The sequence below is a fragment of the Haemaphysalis longicornis genome, unplaced genomic scaffold (assembly GCF_048455015.1).
Source record: "Haemaphysalis longicornis isolate Haplotype H1 unplaced genomic scaffold, Haemaphysalis longicornis Haplotype H1 scaffold_3, whole genome shotgun sequence".
Classification (NCBI taxonomy): Eukaryota; Metazoa; Arthropoda; class Arachnida; order Ixodida; family Ixodidae; genus Haemaphysalis; species Haemaphysalis longicornis.
In genome coordinates this window covers 88,126,494-88,144,952 of record NW_027526335.1, presented here as the reverse complement: position 1 = coordinate 88,144,952, position 18,459 = coordinate 88,126,494, and positions in this window count along the sequence as shown.

The window sequence follows — 18,459 nt, the reverse complement described above, 5'->3', positions numbered from 1 at the left end:
CAGACGCCATATGACTGTGTTCCGCCACATCTGCCTTGTACCGAGCCGTTAGCAATGATACCCTCCCCCCCCCCCCCCCTTTTTTTTTTTTAGCATTACAACGTCAGCCCTAGTTGGCGCCAAGTAGTGGTACCAGCAAGGCTCAGCGTCGTCAATCTTGAGGGCGTCCACGGGCGCTGAGAAGCTTGACTAACGACTGTCAACGCTAACGAGCAGCAACCTTTCACCAGCAAGCGAGCAAAATGTCCTTCTGGGCTGCCGTTGGTTGACAGCACATCGACTATAGTTCATTCCACAGGCTTCGTGCAGCACTGTGGAGGCTACATTGTTGTCAACAGTCCGCCCACTCAGGACGCCTAACTCACCGCGAAGGAAGCGGCAAAAGGCGCTTGGGCCTTGCGGTTCCACCTGCCGAGAGGGGAGAGGGAAATTTCCTTTCAGGGCCCCCTTCACAGTGAGTTAGGCGCCTTCAGTGGGTGGACTGTTGACAACAATGTAGCCTCCACAGTGCTTGACGTGGCTTGTGGAATGAACTATGGTACTGTACAGTACTGGCCACGTGGCTGTATAGCCTCAGTCGATGCGTTCGCCGATCAGGTTGACTCGATCGTCCAGGCGCCCTGACGTAGAGCTGGGGACCGCTTGAGAAAGTGGCACGGCATCTGGAGCGGACCAGCTCCAGACGTTTGCGCTTGTCTTGGTCTTCGACATCGGACAGCTTCAACACCGGCAGGCACTGCGTGGGACATCTGCGCGAGATTTAGGTTGTGGCTGAGGCCCCATTTTCCCGATATTCTCACTGTGAGTGATGAACGCAAGAAGGTAGGGCTGACGATTGTGATGCTGGGATGATATTACGAGGGAGTCATGACAAGCGATGTGGACGCGTGGGTCAATTCGGAAAAGGGCTTCAGGGGTGAATTAAGATAAGATCGAACAAAGGGTGGCCGGTCGACATCTTCAAATTGCTTGAAATTTTTTCATATACAGTAATCCCTCGTTAACTCGAAGTCGTGAAATCCGCTGAAAACTTCGAGAAAAGCGCAGTTTCGGGTTAGCGAAATGCCGAAAATTTGTGGCCAGGTCACTGAACTAAGAGCTAGTACAGGTAACAAAAACTCCAGTGCACAGGAGATCGCTTTCGTAATAAAGTCAAGATAATTCGCAGGAAAAACAAATTTTTATTCTTCTGGATGAAAGATGGTCGCCTGTTTAGCGGTCGCATCTAGTCCCCAAAAAAGGGTTCTCGAGCTTCTCAATGTATCGCGTCAATTGTTGATCGCCACAGCTACATTCTACCTTGTTGCTAAGCAGGCGCAGCATGTTTCTTGATTCTGCCGCCATAGGCACTTCTCTATAGGCTCTTCGTCATCCGCATGATCAGCTGCGTCGTCCACAGCCATCTCAACGCTGTAGGCGTCCAACAGCATTCCGGTAGCGGGGACATCGGCCTCGTACAGCCCGTACTCCGCGTAAATTTGCCGTTCACGACCGCGTTCGACGCGTAGTGGAAGCTAAGCTTTCGAACGGAGACCTTATCAGCTGCCTGTAGCGGACTTTGCCTTGCGTTCTCTCAGCCAACATTTCGAGATATACGTGGTCGCCAGAAAAAAAACGTTTCGAGATAAAGGGGGTCAAATACATAGCGCCTATGGGAGGTAAATGCACAGCGAGAAAACTTTCGACTTAACCGATATTTAGAGATATCTGAGTTCAAGTTAACGAGGGATTACTGCAATTCCCTGGTTATTTTGATGTCCAGATTTGCCAAAATGTTCCCGGAAAAAATTTTGTTCACCGGTAAAAAATTTGTGAACCCCTCATGGGCCCCCGCCGCTACCTGCCCGTGCGCCTCTGCCAACTATATAGCGACATGTATCTACGATAATATTAATCAGGGGTAATTCGTAAATTTTATGCTCTACTTACGACTGTTGTACAGTTCTGTAATGCTGAAAAGAATATAAATTTTTCGAAATAAAATGTCAAATGCGGCTCAGAGCTGAGTTTGTTTAACTTTGAGCGCGTATATTACACAAAGTAGTTGAGTTACAACCTTCAAATTTTACTCACGTGTGCTCCTTACATTTATTAACAAACAGAGCGAATATTATAATTGTATAGAATGCGGTTATAATGCAACCGGCACTCAAGCTTTAAGAAAAAAAAAAAACTGAAAAAACACAAAGTTCAAACGCTTATAAAAACATATTCGATTTTTCTAAAATTCCCCCCAGATGTAGGCCTTTACATGTACTTGCATCATCATCAAAGGATTGGCGGAGCTTCCACTAGTACCCGCCGCGGTGGCTCAGTGGCTAAGGCGTTGCGCTGCTGAGCACGAGGTCGCGGGTTCGATTCCCGGCAGCGGCGGCCGCTTTTCTGATGAAGGCGAAAAGCAAAAACGACGAAGAGTACGAGATTTCGGCGCACGTTAAAGATCCCCAGGTAGTCAAAATTAATCCGGCGCGCGCCTCATCGCCTGCGTTGCGTCGGTGCGTTAAACCCTACAACCATAATGTACATTACGAATGTGGTCCTCAACTGTGCAGTGGCTGGTTATTATTTGATGGGCTCTTTAACAGATGGTCTTGGATTGGTTTCGGTTTGTGCTGGCGTAGCAAGCCAGCGTGACGGCTCGGCTAACATCGCCGTTTCCCGTTAAAGCTGTTCTGTCTGTCTTTCTCGGTTTGTGCACAGAAGTGATATAGGAAAGAGTGCGGCGTATACGTGAGGGTCGGGAAATGCTCATTCTGAAAGGTTGCGCCGTAATTGTAGCGAAGCTTTCCTTGCGTCACTGATGGCGACGTTGCTCCAAAACGCACTGCAGGAAAGCCTACTTTCTCTGACGATGATGATGATCGCGGGTGAAGTGACAGATGGTTGAAGCGCGACGCTTTCTCTGATCGAAAGCCAATGTCTTCGCAGTTGGAAAAGTCCAAAATCTAAATCGTTACGCCCAAAACGCACTGCAGGAATGCGAACTTTCTCTGACGATGATGATGATCGCGAGTGAAGTGACAGATGGTTGAAGCGCGACGCTTTCTCTGAGAGAGAGAGAGAGAGAGAGAGAGAGAGAGAAAACGTTTATTTGAGCTTTCTAAGGTGGGAGTGGTTCCCTAGTCCGGGAATCCATCAAGTGAGCAGAGAGCCTTCGCTCTGGATGCCAGGAGCTGCTGGACGTCCAGACGGTCGCTGGTCACCAGGTTCTCCCACAGCTCAGGGGTGGGAAGAGGGGATCGGAGAGGTGGAAGTTTGGGATTGCACACACACTGTATTATAACATGAGCTAGAGTTCCGGGTTGTGAACAAAACTGGCATACAGCAGAGTATTGAGTTGGAAATATACGATGCAGGCGAACTGGGTGAGGAAATGTATTGGTTTGTAGTCTGCGGAGCAGCGATTCTTCTTCCTTGGATAGTGAAGGGTGAGGAGGAGGGAAGTGTTGTCTGTCGGACCGGTAATATTGCGTGATGTCCTGATACGTTACGAGCGGGATTAATGATGTGGTTTCCTCGGAAGCCTGGAGAGAAAGGGCGCAGGCTTGCTGATGAGCAAAGTTGTTGCCCGTCAGGGAGGAATGGCCAGGAGTCCAGATGATATTAACTTTCCGGCTGGGTTGGTGTGGTAAAAGTAGCTTTAAAGTAGAAGGGGCCAGCCTCCCGGCTAAGAAGCTTCGGCAGGCAGCTTGGGAATCCGTAATAATGATTGGGCACTTCGTGTGTATGAGGGCTAAGGCTATAGCTAGCTCCTCGGCAACCCAGGTTGATGATGTCTTGATTGATGCACAGGTAATGAGGGCGCCCTTTGTGGTGACTACGGCTACTTTGTGTTGACCATTAGGGTAGGTACTAGCATCCGTATAGGCGACATCCGTTCTTTTTCCATAAATATTCTCATGTGCTTGGCTTCGGGCTTGTCGGCGGCCGAGATGGAGGTCAGGGTGCATATTTTTGGGTAAAGGGCGAACCTGGATGCTACTTCTCCAATGGTCAGGGAGGGGCTGACAGACAGTAGATTGCGGGCATGGGATATGAAGGCTGTTTAGGAGGGCTAGCCCTGCAGGTGTTTGTGTTAAACGGAGCCGTTGGCTTGATAGGTGGCCTTCGATAAGTTCGGATACCGTATTGTGGAGGCCAAGTTGTAGGAGACGGGCCGTCGAAGTGTTCATAGGTAGATTTAATACTTGCTTAAAAGCTTTGCGGATTAATCGATCAATGCTTTCTGTGTCACTTTTGGTGAGGGTAAGGTAAGGTGTTACATAGGTTACTCGCGAAATCAGGAGAGCTTGAACCAGTCGAATGAGATCTTTCTCTTTCATGCCCCGGCAGCGGTTCGAAACGCGTCGAAGCATGTTGGAGACTTGCTGAAACGCCTTGGAGAGCTTCAATAAAGTTTGATCATTACGCGTGTTGGCCTGGATGATTAGGCCTAAAATTCGAAGTGAGGAGCTGGGTCGTATGGTATGGCCGTCGAGGTAGATACAAATCGGTTCAATGTGGGAAGCAGGGGGATGTTTGCGTACGACGATAAGTTCCGATTTTTGTGGCGAGCATTGAAGCCCGACTGATGAGGCATATTCCTTAACGACATCCGTAGCTCTGATCGAAAGCCAATGTCTTCGCAGTCGGAAAAGTCCAAAATCCAAATCGTTACGCCCAAAACGCACTGCAGGAATGCGAACTTACGCAATAAGTTTGCACAAAAACACATCAAGCGCCCCCCCCCCCCAAAAAAAAAAAAAAAAAAACCCATCCCGTGCACGGAATCGAATCTGCGTTCCTCGCGTTATGAAGCCGACGGCTATCCGACTGCGCCATTTCGACATGGCTGAAGCAGTTTGGATTTTGGACTTTGAGTTTCAGTCAGGTTGTACGGGAGAAAGCTTCGCGTTTTAGCTATCTTTCTCTTTAAAAAAATGGCATTGATATTTTAATTAAATTCAAGAAGTGTGCCCTAGCTGGAACGAAATGTGCAGTGTAATGACTTCATTGCGCATCTTAGAGCGGCGACCAAGTAGAGTTTATTTGGAGTTATAGAGCTACTTGCACCGTATATACTGAAGGCATAGACTTGTAAAGGCTGCCTTTGTTGCTGTACTGGTGGTACGTGGTACAATTGTGGTTGTTGAGCATTAACAATGCAGGATTATTTTGTTCGATTTCATGGGATTGTGTTAAGTTCGTTTGATTAACTGGAATCTCGAACAAATGCAGGTTTTACTGTATGCGTGTTATAGCTGTCAATATTGTTGTGCCCATTGCTTCTGTTCAGGGGTAAGTGAATAAATACGTTTTGGTCATGATTACCAAGGTGGGTCTGTGTCCTCATTTAGCTCTTGTGCTAGCTCTTCTATCTTGTGACCCGCCGCGGTGGCTCAGTGGCTAAGGCGTTGCGCTGCTGAGCACGAGGTCGCGGGTTCGATTCCCGGCCGCGGCGGCCGCTTTTCTGATGGAGGCGAAAAGCAAAAACGCCCGTGTGTACGAGATTTCGGCGCACGTTAAAGATCCCCAGGTGGTCAAAATTAATCCGGAGCCCTCCACTACGGCGCGCCTCATCGCCTGCGTTGCGTCGGCGCGTAAAACCCTAAAATCGATCAATCAATCTTCTATCTTGTGGAATTTGCCAAAAAAGGGCGCACGCAAAGTGGCGGCCTATTCGCTTTAAGCACACTTTAAGCTTTAAATAAGGTGCCGAAGGTAAGCGCAGACACCCGTTTTATTCGTCGACTGTCTGCTCTTGGCTGCCAAATACAAGCGATTCTCTCACACACGGATTGTTTGAGGAAACAATAACACGTGCCTAAGGCGGATCCTATCTGCACGCCTTTTAACCTTCTTTAAGGTGCATGAACCGTCTTTTTAGAGAGCCAGGTGTAAGAATAGCCATGGGCGTTGGCAGGGAGGGGGCAAAAAAAAGGGCAAAAAGGTGCAAAAAAAGCAAAAAAAGCTCGTGACTGACTAATCCGGCACTTCCATGAGTGCCGGAGGTGCTCAAGGTCAGAACTTGCTTACGCAGATTCAGCCATGCTTTGTAGCAGACCTAATCTCCGAAAGCGTGCCGAGGTGACAAAATTTATGGGTGGTAGAACCTCCATCACCGGGCCATCCAATGCAATGGCCGCCAGAGTGTCGGCCGCTTCGTTGAGCCAGATACGTGCGTATCCAGGCACCCATACCAAACGAAGTTTTTGTAAAGACGGAGGCAGTAAATACTCAAGGGCCCGACGTAGGGGAGATGACTTTGGGCACGATAGGGCAGTGCAAACAGAAAGAGAATCTGTAAGCACAACTGCGTGTTGTGTAGCCGAATGTAGCTTTCTAAGGGCCAGAACAATCGCTAGATATTCAGCATGAAAAGATGTAGTAAAGCCAGGCAATCGGAGGGAAAAGGCCCAATCTAAACCAGGAGAAAAAATGCCCACTCCTGCCTTCTCATTCCGCACAGAGGCGTCGGTTGCAATGATTACATGGTAGGGGAAACCGGTAAGGTGATCCTGCAAAAGGCCTGATAAGAGACTCAATGGGAGTAAGTTAGCATTCGTGGGAAAATTTTCATCAAAGGCTACCCCTAATTATGATACTGAATGATTAGGAACAGGGACAGACAAAAGGGCCGCATGTAAAGGGTCTAGTAAGGACTGTGCAAATATAATCTGCGAGCGTTTGAACCGGGGCCATGGACTGCAGAAAAACAGCGAAGGCCATGGGCGACGCCATTACTTTTATGAATGCATCAGCAGTGAGGGCATGCATGCGGGAAACTACTGGGGAAATTCGGGCTTCCATATACAAAATGTTGATCGGTACATACCGGGGAAGACCCAGGCATAGTCTTAAGCGTGAACCGCATGGAGCGTTTTCTGCTCGCGAAAACGCGGCGCGCACGCCATAGGCGCGCTGACGCTGCCGCGGAGCCACCCGCCCGCTACGCGCGGCGCGGCAGGCGGCGGCAACATGGCGGCGGCTTCGGCCGCGCAGTGGTGTCGGGAGCTCGAGCGACCGCTTCTAAGCGCTAAAATGCCGCTCAAGGCACGCACGAAGTTGCTTGTGCGGTAAAGGAGCTTATAAATGTGGGTGAAAACGGTACTACAAAAGATCATCCGCGCCGCTAGTGAAAGCGCCAATTCAATATCCGCTGGGGTGTAAGCCTAAACATCCCCGGCGGAGCCAGCCGGCTGTCTCGAGCGCTTCGAAACCGCCGCCATGAGGCGCGCGCCTCCCTATTGGCGCAAGTCGCCAGGCTCCTCCCACTGCCGCGCGCGACGCGCGTCAAAATCTACCCAAGGCAGATGCTGCCGCGGGCGCGGAATCGTCGATGCGGGCGTCGAAAAAACGCACGCGCAACGCCGACGCGCGCGAATCGCGTGAAAAAACGCTCCATGCGGTTCACGCTTAAAGGGGCCCTGAAAGGCATTTTGAGCACACTAAAAGAACTAGCGCAACCATTAGATTGGGTCGTCAACGTCCTCTGTGCCAAGTATTACTCTTGTACGCGCAGCGGAAAGCTCACACTTTTGTTGCAAAGTTTGTCGTTTTTTTCTCACCCTTTCCTTCGTGTTTTTGGGCGCCGCCATCTTCACATGTCTACATCATAGATTCCCAGATGTTCGTCATGAGCTAGACATCCTGCTATTGGGCGGCTTTTTCACGCACTTCCGGCAAAGAGATGAGTCGTCTGCTCAGCGTCGGCTCGCCGGCTGATCTGCCAGCGGAGTGCTTGGGCATTTTACGACAAACGAAACAAGTGTAAAACAAACGCTTAACCGTTTGTATTGAATGCAACACGGCCATAACACGACATGGATATTCTGTTACCTGAGTACGTTCCATAAAGAAAGCGTTGAAGCCCCGTGGCACTTCTTTCGTGCAATCGCAGAGAACGCCCTGAGCCGAATGCCCGGGTTTGACGCATACATTTTATTCAACTTCAAAACAATCCAGAGATGCGTTTCTAACGAACACAACGTCACAACATTCGTTGAAAGTCTGAACCACAATTGACAGAGGATGGGTTGCCTCCTGCCCGTCGTAAATTCGGTACTCACCTCGCGCGCGGTTTGCGGGGACGAACAGCAAGTCACTTAAAGGAGCCATGAAGAGAAAATGCAAGTTGGTTTTATTCGAAAGATTTCGTGTTTTTGTAGTGCCCCCAGCGCTTGTCCGGATACAAACGGTGCTTTATTCACTGAGAAATTAAACTATTTAGGTTAAAATTTTGATTTTCCCGCTCAATCGTGCGTTTTCGTGGCCCCAAGTGACATCACAGGAACCGACCGCTCTGCAGCCTAGAATACCTTCATTCACGCATCCGCCGTACAGGGTAGAGACACGTAACGCTGGCGCCGCCATGTTCGGTTGCTCGCTCGCCGCCGAAGCAAGTCATTGTGTCAAAACCGCGCTAAAATTATCGCCGCAACGCGGTTTACTGAAGAAGTTTGAATCATATTGTCTGTTTCGCGTTGCTAGGTCTCGTGGGAAACGAAAAGAATAACGCGTTGAGCCCGTTGGCCCAATTGCGGCGGCACGGGACCGTTCAAAAATTGTCTCCACCCTGTACAGCGGTGTTGGTTTGTTCCCGCGTTTCTTTACGTTCCGTAACCTAGATGGCGCCACCATACCGTGGCAAGCATTTGGTTTGTTTTTGCCCGCATTTAAACCTGGCTTGTTTTTGTTCTGGGAGAAAATATTCGTTCCCTGAAACAGTGCTCGCTCGACAAATGGGGTCGCGTAAGACACCGTTGCTTGCGTCAATCGGCCAGTGTCGTCTGAGACAACTCCAAGCCCCGTAGTGCTGTGCAGCGAAACCAAGCATGCTGTGCGCAGTACGAACAGCAGAACGCATCAGTACTTCTATGTTTACATGTGCTTTCGTAACTTCCACTGTTTGTCCCATCATTCTTATTGCTTTGTAAAGAATGTGCCCTAAATTTAAGCGCAAATCGCTCGTTCGTCTAATTTGTAAGTTCTACCTAATTTGCGTCTGCTTCTGCCAGCCTCCGCCAATCGCAGAGCTTAGCTCATGTGACGACATAGGTTCTGTTGCGGGCAATGAGCTGGTGGTTCGCATGACCATTCCCGTTTTTCCTAATTATGTAGCTTATTTGAGCGAAGTTTACGTTAAAAGTGGTGTCAGTATGATTCTAACGAGACAATCTTTTGAATGAACCAAACTTGTGTTTTCTCTTCATGGCTCCTTTAACTCTGGCGCACAAGCCGATGGCTTTTAGCCACGAACACTGCACATACCCCATGCGAGGTTGAGTCGTACGTCGCACGAGAAAGATAATCCAGACCATGGGAAGCACTATCCACCCGCAGAAGCACAACGTCGCATTTCATCGCGAAACAAAGGCGCCCACAACACACACACACCATCGCCTCCTGTAATGCCAAACGCATCTCGCACTTCCCAATGGGAGTGAGTGGTACGCCTGCAGTTCCCACATGTCGCGAAGTGGGGCCCCAAGCTGAACCGGGATCACGCAACCGTAACTGACTTCTGGAGCGGTTTGTGCCTTGTTACCAAGGCAACCGATGTTTGAGATTGTCAAAGAAATGGCGCTCGCTCCAGCGCTAGAAAGCTCAGAGCCGCGACGGAGCATGTTTTGCCAACGTTGCCGCTCTCCACCACGCGTCGCCCCAAGCTGAACTGGTCACATGATTGAAGCGTTTTGTGCACGGGTTCTGTATCGATTTAATATGACTTCTTCACATGCCGCCGGCAGGAATTACCACCGCCGCAAAATAAGACCCGGCACCAGCGGGGCCACATCTGATACGGCGCTTTTTGGATAAACAGTGCGCGGTGCATCAAGGGAACGAGCGCACAACCCTCCTTGTGCGGCTGCGAGTTCGCCGCCGATAAAAAGTCATGTGCCGCCAGCAACGTACACCGCGAAACGGCAAGGCCAGGCCGCCGCATACATGCGGCCAGATTTTTCGTTCGCTTTTCCAGCCTTGAGCGGAGTGCATGATTCATGGTGTCAACAAAGCTTGCCCGTAGCAGACGACAATAGCGGAAGTACGTCACCTCTGCGGAGCGCAGCATCATGGGAGGCAAGTCTCGCGCGCCGTCAACAGCGGAGAGTAAGTAGAAAGGAGGAGGAAACGCGGAGCGACGATAATGCGCGGTTTTTGATTTACGATTTCTCAGCTAATACTCATCGCTTTAACATAATTCTTGCGGGAGGAGATTGCAAATACATTGCTTTATTTGGGTACATGTACATCCATGCATCGGCGGAAGGTATTTCAGGACCCCTTTAAAGCGTGAAAAAAAAGAAAAAAAAAGAAAAAAAAAGAAAAACAGCCTAAGTTCCGAATGACACGTCCGATAGCGTCTACCATAGGTGTTGACGTGTTGTAAGACTTACAGTATAACTGCCTCTTAACTAACAGTCGCTCTTTTCTTTACCTTAGTACGTTTACTGTTGTTCCCCTGCCTGTGTCTTGTGTTAACTTTCTCCTTCCTGCATATACCCTTGTTGCGATCTCGATTGTACTCTCTCCTACTGGTCATGAAGCATCAGAAAAACAGATTACTCGCACTAACTTGAGTGGTGAAGGAGGAGAGGTGTTGAGCCGCGCGAAGGAAACTAGTAACTCCTGCACCTGCACGCATACATTACACACCAGTGCAGTCACTTGGGGTTGTGCTATAGGATGGCAGCAACTGTGCTGTAAAATTCTTCCTCCTCTCTCTCCTTTTGTCAATATGTTCAGTAGATCCTTGTCGGAAGAGGAGGATATACCCCAATATGTGTGCATGACTACAAATGCACGACAACCTGCGCTCACCAACGCAAATATTTCGCAAGCGCGCGTTATCATAGATCAGTTTTGACAACGCATTCAATCAGAAGAAATTACCTCGGAACAGTGCCGCCCTTCCCAACGAAGGATTACGGAAAGCAAAAAAAAGAAAATAAAAAGCGAAGAACTGATAGGAGTCAATTTTTGTGCTTTTCTTATCAGAGCGAAAAAGGTAAAGTATAGGGAGTAGAGCATCACTTACAGCGGCTCCACTATGACAACTCAACACGATGCAACAGCTGGTCTCGGTCGCTCCGGCCTCCAAGTTGAGCGCCTAGAAACGATCTGGCAGGTAGAAAAGGGATAGCGTTAAGGCCCAACCACATGCAGCGTATTTTCAGCGTCGCGCGAGCGTCAGCGTCATTCGGCGTCAACGGGCGGGCCCGCAGGAGAGGACGAGTAACCGCATGGGACCGGCGAAATCACGCGCCGGCGTGCGCGCTCGACGCTTCTTTCGGCGTCCAGCACGAGATTGAACAGTCGCCGGTATTTGTCGCGCAGGGACTACCATTTTTTCTGCACGGTTTCTACGGCATAAACACACGAAAACAATGACGAGTTGTTACTATAACTATGCGCACAGGCTGCAGCGCAGGTGACAAGTGCCTTACCTCCGTCCGCAACACTAGGCGCCACCGCTGCTGCCACTTCATCCCACAACGTCTGTTTGCGGGGTTTGTTCTTGTTATCTTTGTGTTTAGCCTGCCATAGAGCGGGGCGGGCTGCAACTGCAGATATTAATGCCCCAGCGTCGATGTTCGGCATGCCGGCCACCATTAAAACAGCGAGCCTTACTGGCACAACCGGAAACTGGCACTAGCGCTGCTTCCGCCGCTCGCGCCGATATCTAGCGAGCGTAGATATCGGCGTCACCCGAGCGTCAGCCCGCGTCGCCATGCATTTTGGCGCGCGCGCTGACGCTCGTCGACGCCGAACGACGCTGACGCTCGCGCGACGCCGAAAATACGCTGCATGTGGTTGGGCCTTTAGGAGGGCGCGTTACCGGACCAGTTCCGCACTTCAGGTAATTTTTATCATGCCAACTGGGCTAGAACACCGGCTGACCTGAATAGAACATGCCTCAAAAGAAAACAAACAAAAACTCATTTCAATTTGCCACTTAACGCCGTTACATAATGGCCGGGTGGGCAGGTACTTTTCCAGTATTACCGCTCCCCCCAAAATTGGTTTCGTTCCTTTTTGGTGCATGAAATTCAAATATTTGTCAGTGGGTGGACGACACTCCCTGTCCTGTGGGGACAAATGAGAGCCCGCGAAATCTGAGACGCTGCCGGTGTAAAGGTAAATCCAGGGTTGCCAGCAGCGAGAATGCTTCTCGCGCGTGTTTTGACGTCCGTATTAATCGCATAGCTTACCTTATTACTGAGTACACAGGAGGCTACGGTTATCGCTTCCGTTGTGGGCACGCTCAGACACAGCTTCCTGCGATTTGCAGGCGTCGGAGAGCTTCGCTAGACTTCGAGTGAAAAAGGAAGGGACAGTTGAAGGCCGACTGGGGAAAGCAGCTGAAGCGCAGACGGTGCGCATATAATCGACGCCGCCGGATGACACGTGGAAACAACGTGGGGACGTGAGTTTTGCGTTTTCTTTCCTCCGTGATTACATGAGCCTGTAGGTGGCCGAATAGGTTGTGTTAGAGTCACTAAATCAGCTACGCTTAAGAGTACCGTCACTTCGTGCAACCGGAAGCGTTGGGGGCCGTTTTGTTTCTGGCTTGCAGTGTTGCCATCTCTCCCAAGGAAACCGCCGCCGGTTGTGACGGGCAGTGTGTGACCGGCCGTCTAGCGTCCGCGCAGCAGAGAGAGAGAGAGAGGAGAGGAGAGAGGCGCCCAGAAACAAAATGGCTGCGCCCATATGTAAATAAATATCACGTGCTGCCGACCGACCATTGAAAATCCTGGCGGCACATAATAATGAGAGAAGAGAGTGCCGATACTCTAAAAACCTTTATTTAGTGATGCTAGGTTCTGTGGCCGCGCCCGCGTTTATTTAGGATGCAGCGGCTGTGCCATGGCAAGGACGAGGCGCGTAGAAGCGCCGGTGTCGTTTCAGATGGGTGCCGAGCGTGTGCTCAGCGTGAGATGGCTAATAGGGATGATGGTTGTGTCACTACACCAGTCCCCCCTAGCGCACCGCGGGTTAAAAACAAACAAACAAAAAAACAACGCATGCTTTACCTCGCGCAGGAAGTACAAAGCGGCCGGTGAGTGTGGGGAGGGGGATGAGCTATGAGAAAACACTTAAAAGTATTTACACGTATATACAATGTTTGTCCGTAGTCAGGAAGAGTCCAGTGGGCAGTCCGTGGTCGTAAATGGCAGGGGTTGCTCAAATGGGGTAGTCCAGGTCGGCAGCGAGGTAGCGCCTGGGTGGTGGGTAAACCTCTAATGACCGAGGCTGGGAGTGCGGCAGCGGACGCGTGACTGTAAGGTGCGGCTGGACCTACGTTCGATGGGGTGAAGAGCTAGTACAATTTCAACGGGAGATACAGGAGCACCCGCTGTGCTTTGTGGGGTGAGTTGACGCACCTGCTTGAGCGGACTTAGTCGTGGGGATGGCGGCTTTGTCGCGTAGCCTTCCAATGATGAGCTGTGCGTGCACAGCCGTGGCGCCTAATTCTCGTCCTGCGTGCCAGTTTTGTTCGCCTCGCTCGTAATCGGACAGCGGAGCCCCTGCTGCAGCGTCCACCGAACGCTCTCCTGGAGCAGGGAATCAGTGGCAGTCTAGTGGCCAGTTTGTAAGGCGTGATTGATAGCGTGGAGACACGTGATGCCACGGTCGGCAGCGCTTGCTCGTATAGGCTTGCGACCTGGAGGTAGACCGTCAGACAAACGCAAGGAAAGCTGAGATTGACGAGCGATATGTGTGTCTCGCTATCCTTTCGTCGGTTCAGTCATCGGATCCACGATGCATGGGCGGACTTATCTGCTTCGAGGACACGTTGGGCTCCCGAAGCTTCCGAGCAGTCTGTGGCTGCTATAAGCTGTAGAATCCGAGTTGGGGAGGGCGGATGGCGCATGCAGGGAGCGGAGAGGCCCCGAAGATGCTCCTCACCCTAGCTTTGTAGCGGGGGCGGTGCAGTTTCCCAGCGAGGAGTAGCAGGGGAGTCGATGCTTGCGTGGGTCTGTGCACCAGACCGCCTGTGATGCTGCGTCATGGTGTACTGTCGAGTACACGAGGAAGGTCGACTCCGTCTTGTTAAAAGTCGTACCGGGGGCTCACCTTTCCTGAAGGGGCGGTTCTGTACATTACGGCTAAGTGGGATCTACAGGCGCCGTTGGAAGGCGCGGTGGTGTAGAGGATGGCGTCGGTTCAGCTACTGCTGTCGTCCGCTGGGTTCCTATGCCGTAGTGGTTTGGGACAGCGGCCTTCAGGTCGTCGTACGCACTAGGGCCTGGGTCCAGCAGCTGGTTGTGCTAACTTGGAAGCGGTGGCGATGAGGGCTTTTCTCTACGGTAAGGTAATAACATTGTGCTGAATACACGTACGGTCTAATTACCACCTAACGAACACGGAGTTAGAATACCTTATAGATATACCACTAACGCCTTATGTTATCAGCTACCTGAACGCCCAATGTCATCTCTAGGATTCAACAAATGCTAATCCTTGAGGCTACTGCTCAAAATTCATGTGGTGCCTGTCCGTTAATCAAAAACACAATTTTCAGTGTACCAAATAGTAAATACTCTGCTATCAACTTGGCAAGAGGTTCTCCCATTCGGTTCCTTCTAGTTAAGAGGAACGTTGTTCCAAAACAAAACGACAGTAACAATTTTTCTATAATACTCAAGCTCATTCCAGGCTCTACGATTCCAGAATGCACCGTAAAGTTTAGAGAGGCGGAAGCAGACGGAAAGAAGCTCAAAGAAATGGCCAGGCTCTCGTAATGCCATTAAAAAAATGCTTCAGCCGCAGACATTATTACGATACATACTGCTGATGCTGCACTATTCTATCACACGAGGTTCTACTGAGACGAAAAACAAACAGACCAAGGTAAAGGTGGAATGACGATTGTAGGAATGCACGCATGGCATAAAATTGAGCATTGAGAACTTTTCGAGTGTATGAAACTTGTGGTAAAATTTGAACGAATGAAAGCTAAGGGTATACAGACTCTTTCGGCGCAGCACGAAACAGAGACGGAGAAGGTTTGTAACCTCAATAAATTTATTCTTAGACCCACACAAGCTCTGGAAGACAAATAGGTGCATTTCAAGGGCGAAACATGAATACTCTCCCATTCGTTAGCACGACAGGCGGCACATGGGAGGATTATTGAGCACCCTTAGCCAGCATTTTGAACACACCTCCAGCCCTGCCCACTTTTCAACAGAATTTATTCATTAAAAAAAAAACATTTCGGAGTGTGAACCTCTTCACAACAAGAAAACGTCGTGCGGCAGCATTAATAAATAATGTATTCCGGTATAATTTTTTTCTGTACATCATTATGCTCTAAATATGTGAGTTTGTTTCTATTTATTGTTTGAAGAATGTGTTATTACTTCACCCATTTGTTTATGTAACGCACGAAGCTGATACGCGTGCGTAATTTTGTTTGTTGCTGTAATTAACGACTTCGCTGTTCATTGCTGCTGCTGCTGCTCGCCTGACCGGGGACTGCGGCCTAGTCAAGCCGTCATGACGGCTTTTTTTGCAGCTCCTCTGTCTCTCTCTGTACCTTTTGAGGCAGAAATAAACATTATTATCATTATTAATATTATTATTATTATTATTAACGCTCCATTCAAACGACAGGAACGCATTGTCGCACTTTCCACTGTCCAGAGAACATCCCCGTGTGCTCGTATCTTAAAGGAGCACTGACACCAATTTTCGGCGTTCATATTACTGCAAAGTTCGCTTCCTTTGCTTAACAGAATACCCTGGCTTAAATATGAGCGACCTGCGATGCAAAGAGCATACTTCAATTGGATCTTATTTATCGCTCCGACGGATTAGCGCGCGGAGCGGCACTCAGCAAATGAACATCGGCGTGACATCACCCCGTGATAGCCAAAACAAGTGACGCGACAGCGGTCGTCAAAAACTCGTGACGTCACTTCACGCGCGCGTCCCCGCGAGCGGCGAGCGGGCGCCGCGCATTCACAAACGGGTGCACGCAGCCAGAGCTCTCTCTCTCTCTCTCTCTACAGGCATAAGCGCTGCCCAGAAAGGCACTGTTGGCAAAAATAAAGTTCCACACACTGGAAAGGAAGCGATAATATAGCCCGGAATCGCTATAGAAGTCGCCATCAGGACTTGTATTGAAAGCGGTCATCGAATTTCCGCCGCAGTGGTAGGCCTGCACCTTCAGGTAGCTCATCCGTTCAGCTCCGGCGGCGGCGCGCTCGAAACAGCGCTCCCACCAGCCTCCGCAGTTTTTTGACGTCCACACAAAGCGGTGAGGTCATGCCGGGATTCTGTCATAAGCGCCTTTCGCGCTGAAAGCGCGGGAAATTGCAACAAACGATTTTCAGGCCATTCAATGTAATTAATTATCGCGCGCTGAAGTATTTAAAGTGCTGTGTCGGGTTCGCCAGACCATTAAGCATCGATAAAAGAAATAAAAATGGATCATAAAATTTTCGGGTCAGTACTATTTTAACCTAATGAATGATAAAACAGTTACGTTAACACATATTTCAAACCTTCCGTTACACATACGCTATACCTCAGCCCAGTGGTGCCGGTATTGGACTGAAAAGCGGATATTTCCTGGCATGATCATGTGGCAAAGCTTGCTGTTTCTCGTGGTTTTCTTCGCCGGCCTAGCTTTGTTCCGGGTGTTTCACGTGATCAGTGCCTGGCTGGGCACAAGATCCTTACGCTTGCTCGAGGAGCTTCGCCTAATGGCGTTGCAGGTGTTCGGCCATGTGTGCTCATTCTCTTCACGACCTCTCATCTTTTTAACACGAAAGTGTTTTATGCCGGGGTCCACCAAGATCTAACTGACGTCATATCTGTCATGGAAATGACATCGCCAGAAAAACTTCGATTGACGCGCCGGCGCCGGGATTCGAGCCATGAAGTCTTTCGCCGCAACGGGAGGTACGAAACGCGCTCCCAACTGCGCTATGTACAGACGCGTGAATAGGTGACAGGTAAAAAGCGCAAAGGCTCATGGGTACGTCGTCTGCTACCGCCACTTCCGGTTCGAGATCTCTCCTGCCCTCCCGTACGCCTGTATGCGCCGGCGGCTGTCAGGCGCGTGTGTGCGTGTTGTTTATTTGTCACAGGGTACTTACCTGTCAGATAAACCTCTAGTAGGGTCAATCGTTGTTATTTATGGAATTCCCGATGCATGAGCGGTTTTTTTCCCGGTGGAAACAGATAAACAACAAGCACACACGCGCGTGAAAGCCGACGGCGTACGGGAGGCCAGGAGAGCTCCCGAACCGGAAGTGGCGGCTCTCCGCGGGAGAAAACAATACACCCATGAGCCTTTGCGCTTTTTACCGGTCACCTATAGGACGACAAACGCGCCTTATAGCCTTCCTTTCGGATTGTGCTGCCATCTAGGAGAGGCGAAGCAAGTAGTGAATCATGACGCTAATAATGAGCGCCGACAGTTGGCGCCTCGATGCCAGCGCCTACGTGTACGGGGGACGCGCATGCGTAAGCTGCAAAGAAGCCGACTTGCGGATGTCGCTCTCGTGACACGGTCCGCTGCTCCTTTCGCTGCGGCGGACTGTGTGTTCACCAAACGATTCGCTGACAACCCGTTTGGTTTCGTTCGCGCGGACGGTTTGCGAGCACCTGTGGTTTCTGTACGATTTACGCAATGCTCCGAAGCGTGCAATCCAGTGTTGCGTCTAACGGTGCCATACCGACGAAATATAAATAGCGACGTGCAAGTTCATATCGATCCAGAATAAACAGTGAACTTCTCTTTTGAAGGCACATTTCGCTTTCGTGCTTCACCGGTTCCTATGGAAGAGGGAACAACCACATTTGTTTGGCCACTAAAACGCATAAATTTTGGTCTGTCTGTCTGTCTCTGTGACTCGATTCAGCCACCCGGCCAAAGGTAAACAGAAACCGCGCAATAGTCTTATATACTCACAGTCAAATCTAAACGTATAAGTCCGGGGTCAGTGCTGTCAACACTTGTTAAAACTGTTGTCAACACTGTTGAACAAGAACAAGACATTACGTAAATATAAGGCAGAAAATCAATATATAGGTGATATTTCCAGTGTTCCTTTATTTAAAAAACCATGGATGCTTGGTTTTCGCGATAGCAAATAAAATACTATATCAACGGCAGAAAACCGTCGCCTGCTGTAGCCAGAGCTACTTCCTGGCGGCATTTAAGAAATCAAACGGCAATAGCAATGAAAGGTTCCACTACATGGAATCCTCGTTCCACTTGGAACTCTCGTGCAGTGAGGCATCGTGGTTCTATAAATGTTGTGTAGGGTGCCTCAATTCACGCGTGTCTCTGCCGTACCGCAGCGCTGGCATCGAGACACCCGACGTCGAGCAGTAGGACGTGGTAAATTTAAATTGACTTGAGCAAACCTCTAGCGTGTTTATCTTGGGGAGAGAGACGGGAGAGGAATAGCGTACGAGGTGAGCGGGAAAGAGAAGGGGGGCATTTACATGGCAGGGGCG